At 47.0% G+C, this 6,008-nt stretch overlaps 1 long non-coding RNA gene across 1 annotated transcript; it reads left to right on the top strand.

Moving 5' to 3' along the window:
* Positions 1-737: 737 nt before the first annotated feature.
* Positions 738-5,437, top strand: LOC123847649 (uncharacterized). The gene is made up of 3 exons (XR_006791584.2): positions 738-841; positions 4,508-4,602; positions 5,154-5,437. It is a non-coding gene; the product is annotated as an uncharacterized LOC123847649 (long non-coding RNA).
* The last annotated feature ends 571 nt before the right edge of the window (positions 5,438-6,008 follow it).

The following is a 6,008-nucleotide window of genomic DNA, read 5'->3' as shown; positions in this document are numbered from 1 at the left end:
GTGGGATGTTGCCTACATTCATAATGGAAGGCAATGCTAAATTTCACTTCAAGATTATTGAAAAAAAAATGAGTACTTACTGGATGAATAATTTAAGATTAATTGAATGAATAATTGCGAGATTAATAAGGATGTAATATTTTTCCCTGCCCAAATCCACAAACTCCCTTATTTCTATTTACAGACCCCTCAGGGGCCCATGGATTCCATGGAATCTGGAATCTGAATAAGATCAGCTAATCCTCTGCATCACAAAGCAATGAGAATTTTAGGATCTTGTTGAGGGGAAGCAAATTGGCCCTGGAGTGTGTGGAAGGCTTTGGAATTCTGGAAGAGAGGTAAGGGTTCTTTGCTCTCATCCTAAAAGCAAAGAGGTGAGTGGAGACCCAAGGAGTGTGGCGTGCTTCCAATAAGGAATTTTCCATGGCCATGATGGCCGAGAGAATTATGAGAACAGTCTCCTTTCCTGTTCTGTCTGTGCTGGATCCACAGAGGGTATTGGCCAAACTTTCAGGAAAAGTCTGTTACACGCAGCAACTTGTATTAGTATGTTGTGGGGGCGGGGGAGGGGGGAGAGTAGGCAGCATACATGTTTGGGGAGGGGGCAATGAAGAGAATTGCAGCAATTCCTAGAGGTCAGAGTGGCCATCCTAGAATTGTACCCAGAGAGCAATTAGGGGCCAGCTGACCATGAATAAGCACCTGGCAGCGGTGACTGAGTCAGAGAGGCCAAGAGACTGACCTTCTTCAACCGGAATATGTGAAAAGTGAGGGAGCCTGGACGCAGAGAGGGGGACCTGGGTCCTGCCTGCATGGAACGGAACTACCCAGAGGTAGACAGGTAGGTTACATCGGGCTGACGGTTTTAATGTGACCCCGTAGGCAGCAAAGGGCTGGCTCCTGGAAGGGTGTTGAGCCGAGGAGTGTCTGCTATAATCAGGCTTCTGCAAGGAGCACTCTGACAGTGGGACAGTAGGTGGGAGGGCGGCCCAGGCAAGACACAGACTCTGTTTCAGAGGCAACTGCATGACGTAGAACCACGAGGAACACAGAAGGAATATGAGAACCCTTAGAATCATGCCTTTTAGGGAGAAGCGATTGTTGACATAGCTTGCCTTTCCAAAGTTATTATTTTTTTTTTTTAAGATTTTATTTATTTTTCAACAGAGAGAGAGACACAGCGAGAGAGGGAACACAAGCAGGGGGAGTGGGAGAGGGAGAAGCAGGCTTCCTGCAGAGCAGGGAGCCCGATGGACTCGATCTCAGGACCCTGGGATCATGACCTGAGCCGAAGGGAGACGCTTAACGACTGAGCCAACCAGGCGCCCTCAAAGTTCTTCATTAAGTCTCACGGTGGGGAGTGGGGGGGGGGGCGGCTGGATGCGGGAGGGATGCTCATTGCACTCAGCTCCCTCCTGGCCAAGCATGTCTCTGGTGAAAGAGTTATGCATGAATGCTGAGACCCAGGGCAGAACCCTAAAGCTTTATTCCGTCTCTACCACACGTCAAGTAGTTTGTACTGTTGTTTCTTCACAGTATCAGCAGACAGAGTGGACACAGAAATACTTTAGGAGGCAAGGGTCCCCAGGGCCTCCTGTAGGCTCAGAAGGATAGAGAATCTTGATAAACATGACCCTTGGAGTGAAAGCAGAGGGTCGGAGTCTAAGAGGCTTTTCAGTCACTTAGGGACTCTATATGGTACAACAGTCTCATGCGGCTATGGAGCACTTGAAATGTAGTTAGTCCAAACTGAGATGTGCCATAAATGGAAAATAGCCACCAAATTTTGAAGATAGAGCACCATAAAAACAATATTAAACACCTCATTAGCAATTTCAAATTTTTGATTACATGTTGAAATAATATTCTGGATACGTTAGGTTAAATGAAATACATGATTAGAATTAATTTCACCTGTTGTTTTTTTTTTAAAGATTTATTTATTTATTTTAGAGAGAGAGAGCGCGCGTGCGCGCGCGCGTGTGCATATGCGAGCACAGGGAGGAGCAGGAGGAGAGAGAGCATCCCCAAGCAGACTCTCCACTGAGCGCGGAGTCTGACTCGGAGCTCGATTCCAGGACTCCGAGGACATGACCTGAGCAGAAACCAAGAGTCGGCCGCCCAACTGACTGAGCCACTCACATGCCCCAGTTCTTACTCTTTTTCTAATATGGCTACTAGAAAACTTAAAAATATATGTGTGACTTGCATTATATTTTTACCAGGAGAAATAACTTGTAGTTATTTCACATGGTTAGAAATCATCACAGAGTTAACTCATATAACCCATATAACTAGAGTCTGGCTTAAGCTATGCAACCGCTATGTGATGTTCTGTAATCTTTGTACTGTCCTCCTGTTCCTCTTTTTTCCTATTTTCCTTCTGATTCTCTATAGCCGTTTCAGGAAAACCTTTAAAATAAAAATAAACACGAAAATTTCCTGGGCATGATGGAGGGGCGGGGGCCTGTATGGGGCCTGGTGGTTGGCCCACACTGAGCCCAGGACGGACTGAGAAGACAATCACCCACAGAGGGACAGCGTTCTTAGCCTCCTAGCCAAGCAGATCAACTTTCTGGCCATGCCGAAAGGAAGTGAAAAGGAGCGTCTGTGTTACTGACCTGGGTCTTGGCAACAGACTGGCCCATATGGGATTCTCCGAGTTCCGAAGAAATTGGCAGCATCTCTATGTCATGAAAGGACCCTCCCATCCTGTGGTTCTCCCATACTCTCCATCCCACCACCCTGATTCATGCCCCTCATGCTCCACCAGACCCCTCAAGTTCTCCCTGTACCCCAGCCCTTTCCTGTCTAGCCAGCCTACGCTGAAGCTTGTTGCCTGAACCCATTATCCTTCAAAACTGCTAAATCACTTGAAAAACCTCTCAGATGGCAGGCTCTTTCCTGGAAAAACCCTAAACCTGGATCCATCTCCTAAGCTGCCTTCTTTTTCCTACCCCTGGGCTGCCAGGCACAGCTAGGCACGAGCATCATTCAATTGAGCAGATCGGTCCATGAAAGATTCATGGGCTCCACTCCAGCTGTACCCTCCACAAGATGCAGCATTGCCTGCACCACCAGGCCACTGTCCCTCCGGTGACCATGCAAACCTGCATCGCTCTCAGAATCTCTACGAATTAGCAAAAAGTGCCCTCCCTCCAGTTAGTTTTGATATTATACAATCTGGAGAGCTCTGTCTTCAGGATAGGAGGAAGTGGCATTTCCAGGGCCCCAGGGGGCAGCATACCTGGGCCCAAGTACTTAAAACCTGTCCACACACTGCCCCACCCCGCTTGCCCCTGACTTTGGGTCTTCACAGTGGTAGCAACTACCCCTCATCCCCAGGGAGAGAAGAGCAGGGTTGGTTCCTGGTTGGCATGAGTCAGGCTTCTGTGGGCGAAAGGAAAAAACCTCAAGGAATGCTCAGAGCGTGATTGACATAGGACCCAGTCACGCATGAGTGTGTAAGTGTGTGTGAGCGCCGGGGAGAGTATACATGTGTACTCTTCTGCGTGTGTGCACAGCCTTGTGGGCGGTGTGAGTTTACGGGAGGAAGCTCTCCTCTGCTTTTCCAAGACTTGACCAGGAAGCCAGAATCTCTTGCCTTCATATTCTGGGATAGGTTAATAAACAGTGCCCTTGTGCAGTACACAACCCAGATGCCTGTACTGATGGCTCTGACCATGGTCTCCTCAAACCTTGCATCATTCCCTTCCCTTCCATTGTCAGAGCATGGCTTTGCCTCAGTTCACATGAACCCCCTCGATTTTCTATTTCCCACGTGTAAGTATATGCACATCTGTACCTTTTCTTTCTTTCTTTCTTTCTTTCTTTCTTTCTTTCTTTCTTTCTTTCTTTCTTTCTTTTTCTCTTTTTTCTTTCTTTCTTTCTTTCTCTTTCTTTCTTCCTTTCTTTCTTTCTTCTTTTCCTTCTTTCTATTTCGTTCTTTCTTTCTCTTCTTTCTTTCTTCTCTTTCTTTCTTTCTCTTTCTTTCTTCTTTTCCTTCTTTCTATTCTGTTCTTTCTTTCTTTCTCTTCTTTCTCTTTCTTTCTTTCTTTTTTTCCATTTCCCTTCAATTTCAGAGCACAAGGTGTGTGCCTTTTGTTCAAGGCCAACAACTCCTATGCTATTGATCCCATCAGGGGTCTTCTCCGGACCTTGTTGCATTAGCTATCCCCCCACCCTATTCACACCTTCCTTTCTGTCTTTTTCCCAGTCGTCCCATAAAATCCACTCTATTTCATAAAAGCCTTCTCCTGACTCCCAAGGCCCCACTTCCCCTCCTTTTCTTTTCTCTCCCAGCCAAGCTTCTGGGAAGAAAACTCTCTAGGACTATTTTTACTTCTTCGCCCACTGCACTCTGGCCTCCCCTTCACCATGCTTCTTAGTGTCTTTCCACGGGTCCCTCAGCAACCCCCATGGTGCCTGATTAGCTGGATAACTTTCCAGTCCTTATTTTACTGGACTACTCTGTATGTTTGACACTGATGTTAAGTTCTTTCTTCAGGAAAATCTTGCCTCTGTTCGCTTCTGCGCAGAACCTATCAGCGAGTGAGAGGACCATGCCCAATGTCCCTATCTAGGAGGAAGAGTTGCACTCAGGTGGGCAGCCCCGTGTTCTCCTGAGACATGGGAAACCGATCCGCAGCCAAGCTGTGGAGGTCATGCTGAGCAGGGCCCGGGGGTGAGGCAGCTATGGGAGGCCCTGGCCAAGATACATGAGTAATAAGCAGCAGATGGCAGAGAGAGTCAGAGAGAGACAGGCAGACAGAGACAGAAATAAAAACCAGAGAGAGATAGAAGACAGAGACAAAAAGAGAGACAGAGAGGAAGCTTATACTTGCTAAGAGGTAGAAGCGAGGAGAATGTGGCAGCCCAGGGAGCTGGAGAAGGAGCCTTACCTCCTACATTTACTACTTACTGCTCCTGGTTCTAATGTGCTGGAGGACTTGGGGCCTGACTCTTTTTATATCCATGAAAGAGTTTACCCTCTTAATACATTTACTATTTATGGAGCTAGTGTTCAAGTTTCTGTTGATTGCAATCAAAAGGAAGCTTGCCTAAGTACCTTGTACCCTGTCCTCTGAAATGTGCTTTGTGGGTTTTTCCAAACCATGCAGTTCCTAACTATAATTCTCTCTTGCTGTTTACAGAGAACAACCATGTCAATGTCTATCCACCTGGTGTTGAAGCTCTACCAGCAAAGGGCCCGAGTCACTTACACCCAATTTTCAGAACGTGGTGGTCCAGAAAGGAAGCAGATTATGAACACCCTTGCACACCTAGCAAACAGATTCCTCCGACATCTACCGGGCACATGGACAAAATTAGGACTTCTGTATTTGCAACTCCTGACTTAGGATGAAAACAATCTCATTGAACAATGGAAATTCTTCTCACTGCCCCTAAAAAAAGTTTTATTTTGGTGACAGAATAATTTATGATAATTTATGACAATTCCTGGGCATTTGAAGTTCTCTGTTCTCCTTTTCTTGACTATTAGGCTCAGCTATGACCCACAGTTATTGCCAATGCATTCTCTGCTTCTTCCCCTCATGCATGCTCATCACTGTGGAGTTGACACCATGCAAATTCTCTCACTGTACATTTGCTCATACACTTTCCTCACCTCTCCATGAATCCCAAGACTCAGCCCAAATTGTACTTTCCCCATGAAGACTTGCTCTGAGCCTCCATTGCAATCCTTTTGGTCTTCTTGAAATTCCTCTAGTCCAGGGGTTCTCCACGGCGGGGGGGGGGGGGGGGGGGGCGGGCGGCGATTTTGTCCCCCCCCCCCCCCCCGGGAACATTTGGTAATATCTGGAGATATTTTTGGTTGTCACAACTCGGGGGGAGGGGGGCGGTGGTGGGAAGAGTATACTGGCATTTAGTTTGTAGAGGCAGAGAATGTTGCTAAACATCCTACAGTGCGCAAAACAGCCACCCAACACAGAATTATCTGGCCCATAGTGTTTTGATAATTTTGAGAAACCCTTCCTTCTAGCCTG

Source organism: Mirounga angustirostris, unplaced genomic scaffold (assembly GCF_029215605.1).
Source record: "Mirounga angustirostris isolate CCGP_5_RB_7025 unplaced genomic scaffold, mMirAng1.0.hap1 SCAF_2, whole genome shotgun sequence".
NCBI classification, from domain to species: Eukaryota; Metazoa; Chordata; class Mammalia; order Carnivora; family Phocidae; genus Mirounga; species Mirounga angustirostris.
This window is presented reverse-complemented; position numbering and strand designations above follow the sequence as displayed.